This window comes from Protopterus annectens, chromosome 2.part0, assembly GCF_019279795.1.
Source record: "Protopterus annectens isolate FY-2018-M chromosome 2.part0, PAN1.0, whole genome shotgun sequence".
NCBI lineage: Eukaryota > Metazoa > Chordata > Ceratodontiformes > Protopteridae > Protopterus > Protopterus annectens.
This window is the reverse complement of record NC_056728.1, coordinates 313,543,484-313,559,667: the sequence shown is the minus strand read 5'-3', so window position 1 is coordinate 313,559,667 and position 16,184 is coordinate 313,543,484. Positions and strand designations below refer to the sequence as shown.

Here is a 16,184-nt window from a genome sequence, read left to right as displayed (position 1 = left end):
CTAAGAGTTGCAGTACAAGACGTGCTGGTACACAGGTCTGAGAAGAAGGTCTTGGATTTGGTGTGTTATGTTCGAAAACCTGTGAGGGGGAGAGAAGCTTGACAGGATGCTGTGTCAAAGACCGCTCCAATGAATTCCAGTGTCTTCGTTGGAGACATTGACGTTTGTCCTTGTTGACTGTAATCCCCAAGCGGAGATAGAGACCTTGAGTGTAAGAAGATACCTGGGTCGGAGCAGTAAGGAGCCAATTGTCTAGATAGGGAAATGCCTGAAATGCTTGTAGTCGAAGAGGAGCTACCACAACTGCCATAAATTTTGTGAACACTCGAGGGACTGTCAAGAGACCGAATGGTAGTGCCCTGAACTGGTAGTGATTGGCTCCCAGCCGGGAGTGGAGAAACCTCCAGGAGCTAGGATTCATTGTTATGTGGTAGTACATGTCCTGGAAAGTCTGTAAAGTACATCCAGTTATCCCTCCCTAGGAAGGGAAGAATGGACTGTATCGTGACCCTCTGGAAATTTCAGAGATCCAGGATTGGTCTTCAGTTCCCTGTCTTTTTTGGCACTAAAAAGAACCTAGAGTAAAACCTGGATCCGGTCTGGTCGGGTGGTACTGGTTGGATGACTCTTTTCCTTAGCAGCTTTTCTATTTCTAAGGCTGCTAACGCCCTCTGATTGGATGGTACATTGGGGATGGGAGTTAAATCTAATGGTATTTGGTAGCCTCTGGATATTCTTCTCTGCACTAAAACATCAGTAGTAATAAGATACCAGGCTGGTATATGCAGTGAAAAACTACCCCGACTGCTTCCAGAGGAAAGCAATCGGGCCACTGCCTAGGAGCACTGTTAGGGTCTGCCGGAGAAAGAATCTCTAGCGGCTTGGTTACGCAGACCCCCTCTACACCGAAAGGGACATTTTCCATACGAGTTGCCCCCTCTGCCCCGGGGGGATTGTTCACCACGAGTGTCACGAAAAGGTCCTTGGGATTTCTTGAACAACATTTTTCCTCCCTTCTGGTTCCTGGAGTAGGACCTCTGGGGGTTGGAAAGGCATATGCCTATAGCAGACAAGGTCTTTCCGTCGTTCTCACTACGTGTAAGTGAGACTCGTACTTTGGGTCTAATCCGTCGTTCTCACTACGTGTAAGTGAGACTCGTACTTTGGGTCTAAAAAGTGCAGATTCGTCGACATGTGCACTGACAAAGGAAGATTTAAAGGGGTCTGCAAAGTCAAACAACTGCATCCAAGCATTACGTCTCATGACAACTCCTGATGCAGCAGCCCGAGCTGTGAGACGACAGTATCACGCACCTCATCAGGCAGTACCCCACCAAAGAGGGAGACATTTTGTAAATTAGGTCTCTTTGGAGGCGAGTAAAGTGTGCCACATAGAATAGCGACCAAATGGAGCTGAAGCATAGGTCCATTTCCTTAGTCTGTCCATGGTCCAGGACTCTCCGTTTGGAGGACGGACGGTGGAACTATCTTCCACCAATTCCCTCTTGGTGACCACAGCCATGACCATAGAGTCAACTGTCAACTGCTAGGATCAGTGGGGCTGGTCTTCAGGTGTAGATACATTTTTTTGTCTGGCCTCTGAGGGACAGGTTCTACGTTGTCTGGGGCCTTCAAGGCATGCTGCACAATGATTTTAACAAAGTCATCTGCTGGTGGAGTCACCCAGGAAGTAGATGGCCTGGCACGGAAGGCCTGCAGGAACACCAATTCCTCAGAAGAGGGGTTACAGGACTTCCAGTCTCCACGCTGCTTGAGGATTTCGAGAAGGTCTTCGAATGAGATGTCATCTGGAGAAGACTGTGGGGAACCTTCCCCCTCATCACAATCAGATTCCTCTGGCGAATCAAGGTGCTTCCTCTTGCACAGTTTTTCCGGGGTGGCTCCCCAGTGGGATTTTCTGAGGAGGACTCTGGAGAAGGGGTTCCTTTCAAAGAGGGTTCTTGTGACTCTCGTGCCTGGGGTCCCGAAATAGAGGGTTGGGAGAGGTGCATGCTTGGGGAGGATTCTTGTGACTCTCGTGCCCGGGGTCCCAAAATAGAGGGTTGGGAGAGGTGCATGCTAGGGGAGGATTCTGATACTGATGTCATCGGTGCTGACTGAGTCCACTACCTGTAAACAGGCCCACCTGAGGAGAGATGCGAGTCCAGAACCGGGAGGGACAACCTCGGAACCAGGGTCAAACCTCACCGTGAGGAGCTCTGAGAGAACTGGAAGCCGGAGCCGTAGACATAGATGGCGTCAGCGAGAAAATAGGCACCAGGCTAGGTACCACTGTACGGATAGTCCAAGCACTGCTTTGGGAGAGCATCAGCTCCACCAGAGGCAGCAAGGCTGGATGGTGCTGACAGGGAAAACAATGCTGTCTGAACAGAGACAGTATGCACCGGAGTGGAAATATCTTGTCCTTGGCAGGTATTCGAGTTTTGGAGCCGAAGAAACTGTCAGCAACCTGGCTGGGGATGGTGCTGAAGCAGTACAGTCAGCAGAGCCGATGTCGGATCCAAGGACGGCACCAAAGCCTGGTGCTGAAGAGGTCTGCACAGAGGGCGCCGGCAAAGCACAGAGCTGACTCTGTTCCGTAACTGACTGAGATGCAGGAACTGAGTGACTCAGTTTGTCCTTATTTTTTTTTGGTTTTTGGAGGGGGTGAGACCTCCAACCCAGATAGAGCCTCCGAAAAAGGTGTCTTGAATAATCCGTTTTTCCTTATGTTTTTTGGTCTGTGGAGGGGGTGAGACCACTGACCCAGATAGAGCCTCTCTATCTACTCTGCTAGGAGTTGGGCATCTTATGCTCACACTTTTAAATCCCAACTTAGCTTTGTCTGACACAATAAGGCAACAAGGCTATCATATAGAAAAATTATGGGAGAAAATACTAATGATGTTATTTTTAAAAAAATACCACTAGTAAAAAGGAAAGGCCTGTGACTAAAACTTAATTTTGAAGAGAAACTGTTTTAAAATTAACAATTTTCTACTTAGATGTGCTAGCCACCTCTCTCAACGCTGACTAGGAACGCGGCAAACGAGATCTGAAGCAACTAGGAGAGGGACACTATGGGTAGGTCTAAGCTGAGAGTTTTTGGCTGGCGCTAGCTTGGAAACAGTCGTATTGGTTCAGAAGATTGAACCGAGGTCCTAATGGTAATGAATAAACAAAGATTTACAACATCAGATTGATTTTTCACAAATGGGGCCGGCCTAATACCAAGAGTACTTCAGAAAGCCTTTCACAAATGGGGCCGGCCTAATACCAAGAGTACTTCAGAAAGCCTTTCACAAATGGGGCCGGCCTAATACCAAGAGTACTTCAGAAAGCCAGTTCCCTGGGAAGGACATTAATCCTCATAGTGCCTTACTGGCCTCATCAAATTTGGTTCCCCTTCCTACAGCCTCATCTACAAGAGAACCATGGATCCTGGACCCAGTAACAGATCTCCTGACACATTTTTCAGGTGCTCTCTCAACCCTCAAGCTGACAGCTTGGCTGCTCCGACTCCCAAGATAGCCAGGTAACAGAATCTTTCATCTGCAGTAAGACACCTCAATCTCCTCACAAATCTACAAGAAAACTGTACCTCAGTAAATGGAGGAAATTCTCTCTGGGCCACTCAAAATAGTACTGACCCATACGCAGCATCCATTTAATCTATTCTTGAGTTCTTGACTAAACTTTTTAATGAAGGAGCTGTGGCATCTACTATCAGAGTTCAGTTAGCAGCTATCTCAAATTTTCATACTGGCAATGAAGATTCAAGTATAATGTCTCTCAGGCTAGCAAAAGCCTTCCTAAGAGGTACAAACTTACCAAGACCATATATCAGGCCACCCTTACCCCCCATGGAATCTCAACTTCCTTTTGCCCAAAATAATTCTTCCCCTTCTGAACCTGCATCATCGTGTGATTTAAAATACCTAATCTGGAAAACTGCTTTCTTGGTGGCCATCACTTCACCCAGAAGAGTTTCAGAGTTGCAGGCCTTGTCCATTAAACCTCCATACATGCTGTTACACAATGATACAAGTATCATTACGTACGAGCCCATCCTTTTTGCCAAAGGTGAGCTCAGAGTTTATCCTCAATCTACTGAACTACCACTATTCTTCCCCAGATACTGCAATAAGGCAGAATACAGGCTACCCCAGTTGGATGTTTATAGACAACTGTGTTTCTACCTACACAGAACAAGAGACTTTAGAAAATCAGACCAACTTTTTGTACCCTATACAGAAAATAAAAAAAAGGTCTTCCAGTAGCAAAAATTACTTTGTCAAACTGACTGTCTCAATGTATTTTTGTTTATAATTCAGCACATAAAGAATTTCCACAAGGAATCAAAGCACACATTTAACAAGGTCAGTATCTACTTCCTCTGCTTTCTGTGCTAGGTTACCCATTGATACTATTTGTGCAGCAGCTACATGGGCTAAGTCTTATACCTTTATCACTCACAAGGTAGACATGGCCTCCAGGGACAGGGCCCTTTTTGGTTCCACTGTTCTGGAGAATGTAATCCCTTGAGCCACCTAAGAAAAAAGGTGCTAGGGACACTGTCCCATCAGTCAAGAATGAGGGCGAAATAGGACAACTGCACATAAAGAAGTTATGTACCTACCATAACGTTCCACGTTTGTTGTCCATAATCTTGCCTTCATTCTTGATGATTGGGTTTGGAACGGAGCATCGGTTCTGACTCTGCCACATACTTAAGCTAGAGAGCTTTCACTGGCTCAAGGCTACAATCTATCCCAAGATGCCTAGTGACTGTTACCCAGATCTCGTTTGAGACAACCAATCACTAGACTATGCAACTCAATACAATGACTAAAACAGAGCCTTTGCCCATAATTCTTAAGGCATGAAGGGAATCAGGAATTTACAGCCAATTTCATAAAATTTCCTCTCGATCCTCCAGGAAGGGGGAAGGAGGGGTGGCATGCAAGAATGAAGGCGAGATTATGGACAACAAACTTGGAACATTATGGTGAGTACATAACTTCTTTATGTTATGTTGTCCTATCTCGCCTTCATTCTTGATAGTTGGGACAGCATCCCCAGCACCTTCTTTCTTAGGCGGCTCAAGGGAATAAACTCTTCAGAACAGTGGAGCCAAAGGATGCCCTGTTCCGGGAGGCCACATCTACTTTGTAATGAGTGATAAAAGTATGAGAGTTAACCTATGTAGCTGCAGCACAAACTGAAACCAAAAGGGAGCCTAGCTTGAAAGGCAGTGTAAGTTGACATAGCTCAAGTTGAATGCCCTCTAATTTTTCCCGGCAGCTCTTTATTCTGAGAGTTATAAATATAAGTAATGGTGTCTGTAAGCCATTTTGATAAGGTGACTTTTGAAACTGAAGTTCCTTTTCTGTTTTCTGAGAATAAAACAAACAGTTGGTCAGATTTTCTAAAATGCTTTGTCCTATGTAGGTAGAAACGTAACTGCCTATGTACATCCAATTGGTGAAGCTGTATTCTGCCTTGTTGCCATAATTGGGGGAAAAGACGGGTAGCTCAATAGACTGATTTAAACTGGCCTCAGAACAAACTTTTGGCAGAAAGGAAGGATTTGTCCTGAGAGACGCTTTGTCCTTGGGGAAAATCAGATAGGGAGTCTGAAACCCTCCTAGCAGAAGTAATGGCTGTCAAAAAGATAGTCTTCCAAGACAAGAACTTTAGTGGGCAAGAGGAGTCTGATAAGAATGAAGGGAGAATTAAAGACGATAACACCAAATTTAGATTCCCAAGGAGGTGGTGGTTCTCTTATGGGGAGGGGGGTCTTAAAAGGAATGTACCCCCTCGGAAAGGCTTTGCATAAATCTGTGGGACATTACATTAGCTCCCATGTCTCCTATGTGGTAGTTTGATATAGCAGCTAGTTATACTCGTACGGTGGCTGCCGCTGCACCCTGATTAAAGATTTCTGTTAAATTCCAGAATTGCTGATATAGGGACTTTAAAGGATCTATATGGTTCTTGTCAGCCCAACAAGAAAACCTCTTCCATTTGCTTGTATAAAGTTTCCTAGTTGTATTCTTTTGCGACAAAACCATAATGTGTCACACTGCTGGGGATAATTCAGGACGACTGCCTTAGACAGGAAGTGGAGTAACCAAGCTGTCAGCTTCAGGTTTTGAAGAGAGGGGTGGAGCATTGCTGAGGCACTAGGGTCCAGGATCTAAGGCTCCTCCTGAAGATGGGGCCATAGAAAGGGGAACCATACCGGACGAGACCAGTAAGAAGCAATGAGAATTAGCTTACAACTCAACGATCTAGCTTTCTGGAGAACTTTTGGTATTAATGAAAACAGGGGAAATGCGTAAAAAGGTCCCAGGAGCCAATCGTGAACAAGTACATCCCTGGGCAACTCCCCAGAGGGGGGATTAAAGCAAAGTAGCTGCTGCATTTGGAGTTGATGGACGTGGCAGAGAGGCTGCAGCAAGGCTGGCCCCATTTCCGAAAAATTCAGCTCGCAATTTCCTGTTTGAGGGGCTACTCATCTGGTATAAGAATTGCCCTACTTAGCCTGTCCGCTATCACAGTGGATCTCTCCGGGATGTGCGTTGCAGTTAAAAAACGTTGAGAAGAAATTGTCCATTGCCAAACTCTCTGGGCCTCTCAACAGAGAGGGTAGGATCTGGTTCTGCCTTGTTTGTTGATGTAACACACCACGGACATATTGTCTGTTTGCATTGCAATCATACCTGTTGAAAGAGAGCTCTGGAACAAGTCAGATTTTTCTAAATTTATAGTAATGCCCAGCTCTGAGGAGAGATGAATGGTGGTATCTCTTGTGCTGGTTAGTAGATACTCAGTGGTGGCGATCAGGAGCCAGTCGTCTATGTATGGAAACGCCTGGAATCCTTGACGCCGCAGGTGAGCTGCAACTACTGCCATGCATTTGGTAAACACTCTGGGAGCTGTAATCGTGACCAAAGGGCAGAGCTCTGAACTTGTAATGCCTGCCTCCCAGCCACAGAGAAGATATCTTCTGGATCTCCTGTCCAGATTTATATGGTAGCATGCATCCTGAAGATCTATGGAGCACATTCAATTGTCTTGTCCTAAAAAAGGGAGTACAGACTGCAGTGTTACCATCCGGAACTTTGTTTTCTTTACAGACTTGTTCAGTCTGCCGAGTTCTAAAATTGGCATCCAGTCCTGTCTTTTTTGGAACTAAAAAGAACCTTGAGTAAATTCTGGATCCGATTTAGTCTGTGGGGACTTCTTGGATGATTCTTTTTTTTTTCTAGCAACCTTTGAATTTCTAGGGTTGGTTAATCCCTTTGACCGGGTGGTATGTCTGAGATGGTCTTTGATGGAAGGGAGAAAGAAATGTTGTATCCCCTGGATATGATGGACTGTACCCATTTGTCTTTTGAGTCACGTCTACCCAGGCTTTTGGGTAGAGTGATAATCTCCTCCCAACTGCCTCCAGAGGTGGACAAGCGGGGCTCCTTTCAGGAGCACTGGAAGGGTCTACCCAAGAATGTATCTCTGTCACCCTGATTCTGCAGACCCTCTCTGCCACAAGGGCGGTCTCTTCCGTTATTTCCCAGTCTGCTCCTGGGGGGAAAATTCACCACGAGCATCCGGTGAGGCTCATTTGGATTTCCGGAACCACATTTTTCTGACCTTCTGACCTTTGGGATAAGGTCTAGTAGTGACAGTGTCTTGCTCGCTCCTGGTAAGAGTCTCCTTCACTTTTGGCCCGAACAAGGATGAGCCATCAAACTGGGGCATCAATAAAAGGAAGACTTGAAGGGTTCAGCAAACTCAAAGATGCATCCTGGAATGTCTCCTCACAGCTACTCCTGTGCCTGCTCGCTCCATCGGCAGCATAAGAAATGAGGCGCATGGAGGAGTTATAGAGGTTAAAGTCACAAGCTGAAAGCTTATCTTGTCAGATACCCCAGCAGCTGTAGCACCTTGGAGGGACTCTCCTAGCTCCTTGAGGAGATACCTCGGAAAACGAGTAAACTGGGATAAATAATTCAGCGACCCAAGGGTAAAGGCCACTGAAGAGAACATACGCTTCCCATATCTGTCCATCGTTCCGAGACTCCTTATTCGGCAGACTGCCAGATGCAGAATTTCCAGCTAATTTCTTCTTGGTGGCTGCCACCACCACCACCATAGCATCTACTGGGACACATTTGGTCAAAAACTGTCTTCCAGGGCTGTAATGAATTTGTTGAGCCTCCTCAGAACCAGCTCCACCAACTCTGGAGAACTCCACGCCTTTCAACTGACTACACCCAGGAGCTGGTCGAAAGGTGGATACACCCAAGAGGTGGGGGGGGGGGTCGAGAACCAAAAGACTCATTTTCAGAAGGGGAAAGGGTTTTCCAGCCACCTCTCTGTTACAAGATCTCTAAGATGTCTGAAAAGGAGACATCCTCAGGAGGGTGACCGTGGGGACCCTTCTGAATCCTCCGAGTAGGTACTGGATGTGACAGACTCAGGGGAGACTATGTGTTTCCTCTTACATGTTCTCTTCTGAGGGACCTCCTGGGGGGGGGGGTTTCACAAGAGAGAGGGTTTCGCCCATTGGGGAGTCCCAGGGCACTGGTTCTCTCCCTGGGTCTGGAGGGAAGGTGTAGAGATTGATACTGGCCCTTTGGAGGGGGGGGGGGGAGAGTAGCCAGAGCCGAGGGTGTTGCAGTCTCAGAGGAAAGCACACTCATCACCTCAAAGGCACCACTATCCTGGCCGAGAGAGCCTCCGAGAAAACGGGAGATCTCCCCCACGCCAAAGCTCCGAGTGGGACAGTCGGATCCAACAAGGGTCCAGTTCAACTCCTCCCCCGGAATCGATGAGAGAGCCTCTGCCCGCAGACCCCCCAGTGGATGACAACATTGAAGTGGTCGGAGCGGAGATTGGCACCAGAACTCCTGGAATGGATTTTGGGTCCGACGGTTCCACCACTAGGACTTCCAGGCACTCTGGCACCAAACTCAACTGAGTTGGAGGAGGAGGAAGCGAAGGTAAAGAAGCTACTGGAGTCGGCTCCATGACTATCTGGGCTGGGCTGGTGAGAATTTTTGTCAGGGCCGGTATACGAAGCAACCTTCTAGCCACCCGCTCCACATCATCTAAAAGGCTCCTGGATGACAGAGAGGAATGGAAGGACTTGTGGCTACCCGCCACTGATTGCAATAAAGGAGACTGCAGCACCGAACAAATCGGATCCAAGGACGGTGACTGGCTCCTCTTTCGGCTACTAGACGGATCTGAAACTGCAAGTGGAACCAAAATAGACTTTTCCTTTTTGGAAATGACAGGTTTCGGATCCTAAGAACTCAATTTTCAGGTCTCTTCTATGGCTCAGAAGCTGGAGCAGAAGTAGTTTTGGGTGATTTGTCTGAAGATTTGGAGGCCTGAGTCCCTTCAACAGCCGAATCAAAAGGCCCCTTTAACAAACCCCGAAGAATTAGCTTATTTTTCTGTTCCCGCAAGACCCTTGAACTAAACGCATGGCAAACAGAACAGGAATCCTGCAGGTAGACTGCACCTAAGCAACACGCACAACTAATGTGACTAGACATTTTGTGTGCAAGAAGTCTGGTCTCTTTAGATATCCTGTCACTATAAACCAAACTTCACAACCAGCAGTGAAAGACACCAATTTAATAAAAAAACTTTCACACAAGTGCAAGACTACAAAAATAACTATTCTCTAGTTTTTTTTTTTTTTTTGAAGAGTGATGAGGGAAAGAAAGTTAGAGAAGGGATCTCTATCTTAAAACGATGCACTCCTCTAACCTGAGGAGACGCCGTTAATTTAAAACGGTGAATGGAATAAAAGGGGAGCCCCCTTAACTAAAAACGGGCTCAGGAGAGAAAAAGGGAATCCTCTAATTAAACAGATTCCTAAAAGGGGCTAGACAGAGGCCTCAGAGAAAAACGACGGCCACACAAAAAACAAAAACATAGACCAGAAAGCAGCTTCATCAAGAACAAGTAACATTCAAGATATAGCAATAAAAGGAGATTATTCTACTACTAAATTATTAGTTAACAACCACACAAAAAAATTAAGAAAAAATTCACTTAGCCTGAGCCAGCGAAAAAACAATCCCGAAGCTTCAAGTGGCAAACGAGATCTGGGTAACAGTCACTAGGCATCTTGGGTCAGGTTGTAGCATCAAGCTAGTGAAAGGTCTCAAGCTTTAGTATGTGGCTGAGTCCTAGCCTGAGCCAGCGAAAAAACAATCCCGAAGCTTCAAGTGGCAAACGAGATCTGGGTAACAGTCACTAGGCATCTTGGGTCAGGTTGTAGCATCAAGCTAGTGAAAGGTCTCAAGCTTTAGTATGTGGCTGAGTCGGTTCCAAACCCAACCATCAAGAATGAAGATGAGATAGGACAACATAACATTGTTACATCAGCAAACAAGATCAAGGGAATGCCCTATGGTATCATGGGATAGGTTTAGAGCCACGACCTAGCTGTAAACCTCAAGCTTTAGAAAACAGCCAAATCGGAACAGAAGATCGCTTCTGAACCAGTCAAGAATGAAGGGAGAGATGGACAACTCACATGGAACATAAGGTAGGCCCAGAACTTTTTTTCCTACTGAGCACTGAGGGGCGATCTATGCCTGCCCTACAAGGTAGTCTTGGACCCATCCCTGATTAAAATGTTGCATATTCGTAAAACTAATTGCAGGAGGGTTACCTGCTCCAAAGGATCTAAACCTGATCTCCGACATGAACGGATCATGCTGGAGACAGGTGTGCGTCTCGAGAGATTGCCCCTCCTCTAGAACTGGCTTCCTATTCACCTGAAGCAGTGCTCTTTCCTGACAATCTTCAAGAGCAATCTGGACCAGTGGATGGGAAATCACAAATTCATTCCTGTGGTGGTACCCACGGCCCTTATGTACATAGATAGTTGGTAGAAACTGTCAAAACCCTGCTTGCTGACCCTTACCTTACCACTAGGGATATAAAATTGAGTAAAATCTTGGTAAAACTGTCCAAGCTTGTAAAGCATCTTGAGCCGCCCGTTAGCCTAGCAATCTCCAATGAATCTAAGCACATCTTCATATTCAATCATAAATGTGTCAACTGTCCTTGAATTTCAGAGACGTCACTAATTTTAGTTCAAACTGTTGCTCCGTTCCTCTTAAAACTGGCGATTTGGGGGAAAGGGTGGTGGATTACGTTTAACAAATAACACAAATCAGACTTCTAGGATTCTTCTACTTAAAAATGCAAGTCGATTCACATTATCTGTATTAATATTTCGAAAAGCGTCCCCGACTGTCCCTTGTTATTACTACAGGATAAACATTCGTTGCTACAGCTATTATACCATTCAAAGAAACGTTACGTAGTTGATTAGACAACTCTCAACTGCCCATACATGTCTTAATTCCATAATAAATTGTCCAGATGTTTGTTTGTTTGCCCCCCCGCAAAATTTGTGTTTTTCTGGCAAGTTGGTGAGGACTGACGTTACTAAATAATGACAGCCATTTGAGTTTTAGACTTCATGGCTTTCAGAAAATGTGTGTTCCAGCAAATCTTGTTATTCTAACACACTACTATTTCTAACACACTACTAGAGTGTTACTCTAACATACTGCTACAGAGAAACAGTATAATTCTACAACTCGTAAAAGACAAGTTATTCCCCTCCTCTGAACACCCACCAGCTCAAACTTCAATATACAGTTGAATAACTACATTACCCATAAAGTAAAGCGAATACTGTTCCGGACTGTTTTGACTCCGGATTTCAAGCACCGACTGCTGCCACGTCCAACTTCTGCACAAACAAGCCGGACACACCACCACTTCGGTGCGTTTGCAAATGTGTAAACAAGACAATTGTTCAGAGAAAACACATTACTTATAGCGTACAGGACCTTAAGAAACACCACTTTTTGTAATGCACTATTACTTTCACTCAACTCGTATCATTTTCAACTTCTTAGCACAAGAATCGGAGCCAAAGTCAAGATATTTAGAAGGATCTAAATATCTGGCATATTTAAAAACACTGATTTGCTCACTCATTTTAGCAGGGTTTGCATTAACGTGTTTTTTGGGAAAACATGCCTGAAGTCTGTTTTGCACATCACTCGTGAATAATATCCACTGAAGTTGCAAAGATCATAACTTTTACAAAAATAGAGAGGAAAAATGAAACATCAGAGACACTCAAGAGAAAACTTAAGTTGACGCGCAAGAGGAGTGTTGGCATCTTGCACCATCATATCGACACATGCTGCTGCATAAACAGCTCTGATGGCAAGGTCCTATGTTTCTGGCAAAAGCAATCTAATATGAAATACAATTCCAATACACACAAGCCTACAATATAAGTCAAAACAATTACAGGAACTGCAAAGCTCAGCTAGCTAAAGCACACAAAAGACCTTCAATGTAAAGGTGCAAAAATTCATAAAGAGCTCAAAAACGTAGCTGCCAACCCCATACGACGCCTCTGGAATATGAAGCAAAAAAGTCCAAACAGTAGTTACACAAGACCACGGCTGTGTTAAAATAAGTGGCTCATATGAGCAGTTTGAAACAGGGAGTCGGAACCAACGTAATCTCAGTAATTCAAACCAAAACTCTTTAAATAAAGTAAACTACAGCTTATACAATAACAGCAATAAGCATGCTTCGTTAAAGAAGAACCAACCTGATATTTGATAAAAGCAGAGGTAATACCCAATATAACAGCCCAATTTGCTTTAAACGTTTTATCCTCCCAGACCTAAAGCAAATGCCTGTAATTGTACTACTCACAATACATGACGAGAATACTTAAACCACCGTGCTCATACGTGGAGTTTTAATTCAATTCAATATGGCCGCAAGGCGTCACGTCAGGACCTGCCACGTAGTAGAGGGTGGGGTAGAACTTTACGTCAACAATAACAGGTAAGGATGCAAAAGAAAGAGGTGTTAGACCCAACAAATTAATCAAGACAAGGAATTTGATTTGTGGTATTAATCCATTTTGTAGTTATTTGGATAAAATATCAGTTAAGTAATGTGTGTGTGGAGCAATAAACGTTGAAACGAGATTGCATTTTTGCAAGTAAGTTAAAAAATAAACCGCCCAACCAAGAGCGTGTTACTGTGTAAATATTGTACTATTTCATTACTATACTAAATGAAAAGTCAAAAGCATTATATCTGCAAACACACTAGTAATTTGTTTATGTAACGAAAGTGAGAGGCAGCTGAAGCGGTTGGTATGTTCAGAGTCTCTACCCTTTCTTGTTTTATGCAGGATAGTACTATGAATTATGTCAGCGTAGAGAATATTTAACATTTTCCTGCGAGATGTGACAAAATGAAATACCGTAGGGAAGTTTAGCATGTAGGAGTTGTGTGCGCATGATTTCACATTATATTTGTGGTAAGTGTAACTTTTTTTGGAATTGCTTTTAAGTATCGGCGATTGTTTCTGATGGTCACAAACGTGCATGAAACTGGTGCAAAAGAGGTTCAACAGATAACCACCCAATTTTTCTGGAGAAAATAAGAATGTTGCAGGTGGCGTGGGAAAGAAAGCTAGTAGTAATAAAACCTAGGACACTTACTAAAATGCAACAACAGTCCAGAAGGCATTACGCCTTCCCGGTGCCTTACTAAATTTATTTTATATATACTTGTAATCTTTATAATGCATAATCCCTAATACTTTACTGTGCTATTTATCACTTTAACTTTGATGATGTAACAACGCCTTTTGTATACCGTAATGTATTTTACTAAATGCTTTTGTATGTACATGTTACAGTCGATTTTCTCTATGGTGTGATGCTGCGGCAGCGTTGTCGCCTCACAGTTAAACGTTGCCCGTTCGATTCTCAGTTAGAGCGTCTTCTGTGTGGCGACATGCGTGAATGGGCGTTCCTTCGTTGAAGGTTGTGCGTTAGGCCCGGCAAGCCAGCACGTAAAAATCTACTGCCAATCATTAGCGGACCGGAGTTCCGCTGTGGCGACCCCTAAGCGGGAAAAGCCGAAAGACCCAAACTGTATATAACTTTATACTCCATTATGTATAGTTTGGTGTGGCAATGATTCAAGTACTCAAGCAATAATACTGTCCACGTTCTGTGCTTACTTAAAAGGATTTCTGGACGAGTGTACTTACCCAATTAACAAATATGTAAGTAAATAAATAGAGAAATGGCTGTATCTGGCATGCATTGCATAATTTCACTCAATATTGATGCATTTACTGCACAGTAGCAACTCTAATGGCATCAGAAATATGCTGTCTAGGGATCTAAACCTCTTCTGCAACATCAGCAGAATGGCTGGGGAACAAACTCCCCATCCACATAAAGCAAAGTTCATCCCTGTCCATATTCAAGTGCAGTTTAAATCTATGGATAGGAAGCAGAAGATTCACCCCAGGATTGCCCCCTGTACTACTAATGGACAGAGGTGGATTCTAAATGCTTTATCCCATGCATGGGTCCCCTTAAGTTATTTATGGTACCATCCCACTTGTTCTCATTAGGGGTAGTATATAATTATTTATCATATGATGGGTAAGCCAATCTGTAACCAAATGGGATAGATTATTTTGAGCACAAAAAGGGAAATTGTCTAGGCTTAAAATGACCTGCAAGGGCAAGCTAGCGTAGTATTTACCTATGACCCTAAATGAAAGGTACACCTGACTACACCTTGTATGGTTCAGAGTAATAGGTTTAGACTTTTTTGGCATTGTTAAAGGGAATAAAGAAGGATTAGTCAGCTTTTAGGCTATATGTAAATTATAAGTGAAATTCATGAAATCCTGAGTGCAGTTATGCCTGGTGTAAGGCACAGTATGGATGTTTCATATCCAGAAACATAAAACACTATAGATGTCTTAACACTATGTGGAAAAGGTCCCTTATCAAGTCATCATCATCATCAACCCCATTTTTCCACATGGGATCAGGGTGTTCAGTTAACTGTCAACAGTTCTCTTGATTCGGTGACTCTTCCCACCTTCTTCGAGGGACATGCCTGACTGTAACTGGTCTTTTGTCACATAGTCCACCCCTTTGCTGGACTCCATTGATTCCTCCTGCTTCGTTCCTGTCTGACACAAATATTCTTCACCAGATTATCTTTTTTCTTCTTGCACATGTGCATAAACCACCTTAATCTGTTCTCTTTGGCATTCTCTGCAATTGGAGCTACTTGGGCTTCTGCTTTGATGTCCTCCTTTCTTTGTCTGTCCCACAGAATGCATCTTACTACCCATTTCAGGTACTTCATCTCCATCACCTCTAGCTTCCTCAGCTGCTCTGCTTTTACTGCCAAGGTTTCTATGCTGTACAGTAGTACGGGTCACACTTGTTCAGAGTCTGCCTGTAATGCCACATCACATACATACAGCAAATTTGTTGATCTGTCCTCTACGATCTGATTGCTAATGTAGTCCATCAGCAGTAGTGGGCTCAGAGCTGAACCCTGATACACACCCACTCCTGCTGGGACCCACTCTGTGAGTCTGAACACTGTAATTAGGTCCTTGTATGTAGCCTGTACTAATTCTACCAGTATTTCTTGGACTTCACACCATAGCAGGAGTGCCTGACTCATTTTCTTGGACCTTATATGCTTCCTCCAAGGCTAGGAATGCTCAGTTAGACTCTTTCTTCATCTGTAGCTTCTTCTCAACTATCTTGTCTGGCAGTTAACAAAGAAAACTAAAGTTCTGACTTGTTAATGAGCAGCTTCTTGTGCAAAGGGTGCATGGTATGAATCTTTCTACCATAATTTGTATACTGTTTGACCTTGAGTAAGGCACTTAACCAGATAGTGCTTCGGGACAATTCAGAATTTGGCTAAGCTCCTTAATTGTCTCAGGGAATGTATGGCTAGCAAATAACCATGAATCTGTCTCACTGCAAACATTGGGTTTGTTGTGCTGCATCCTGATCTGAATCTAAACTGCTCATTTCCAGTCTTACTTTCTACTACTCAACATATATTCTTTTATCAGTCTGTGTCCAGAAATTTCCTACAGTGTTATATGAGTTTGATACCTGTATATTGCTCACAGTTGTGAATATCTCCTTTGTTCTTAAGTAATGGCACTAGTATGCTTAGTCTTCAGTCATCTGGGATGCACCTGTCTCGCCATACCAGGATAAATACCATCAGCAACAATTTTTCCCCCATCTCACCCA

The 16,184-nt window shown here is 44.1% G+C and overlaps 1 protein-coding gene and 1 long non-coding RNA gene across 2 annotated transcripts in view; one reads left to right on the top strand and one right to left on the bottom strand.

Annotated features, from left to right (window-relative positions):
* The window catches only part of PRRC1 (proline rich coiled-coil 1), a gene marked incomplete in the record, with an annotated part of 448,168 nt that extends 435,373 nt beyond the window's left edge, over nucleotides 1-12,795 (bottom strand). Inside the window, 1 exon segment of the mRNA XM_044060795.1 lies at nucleotides 12,677-12,795.
* A 488-nt stretch (nucleotides 12,796-13,283) lies between these two features.
* Nucleotides 13,284-16,184, top strand: part of LOC122793079 — a 303,511-nt gene continuing 300,610 nt past the window's right edge. Inside the window, exon 1 of the long non-coding RNA XR_006363445.1 lies at nucleotides 13,284-13,402. This is a non-coding gene — a long non-coding RNA (uncharacterized LOC122793079). The remainder of the gene's footprint in view (nucleotides 13,403-16,184) is intronic.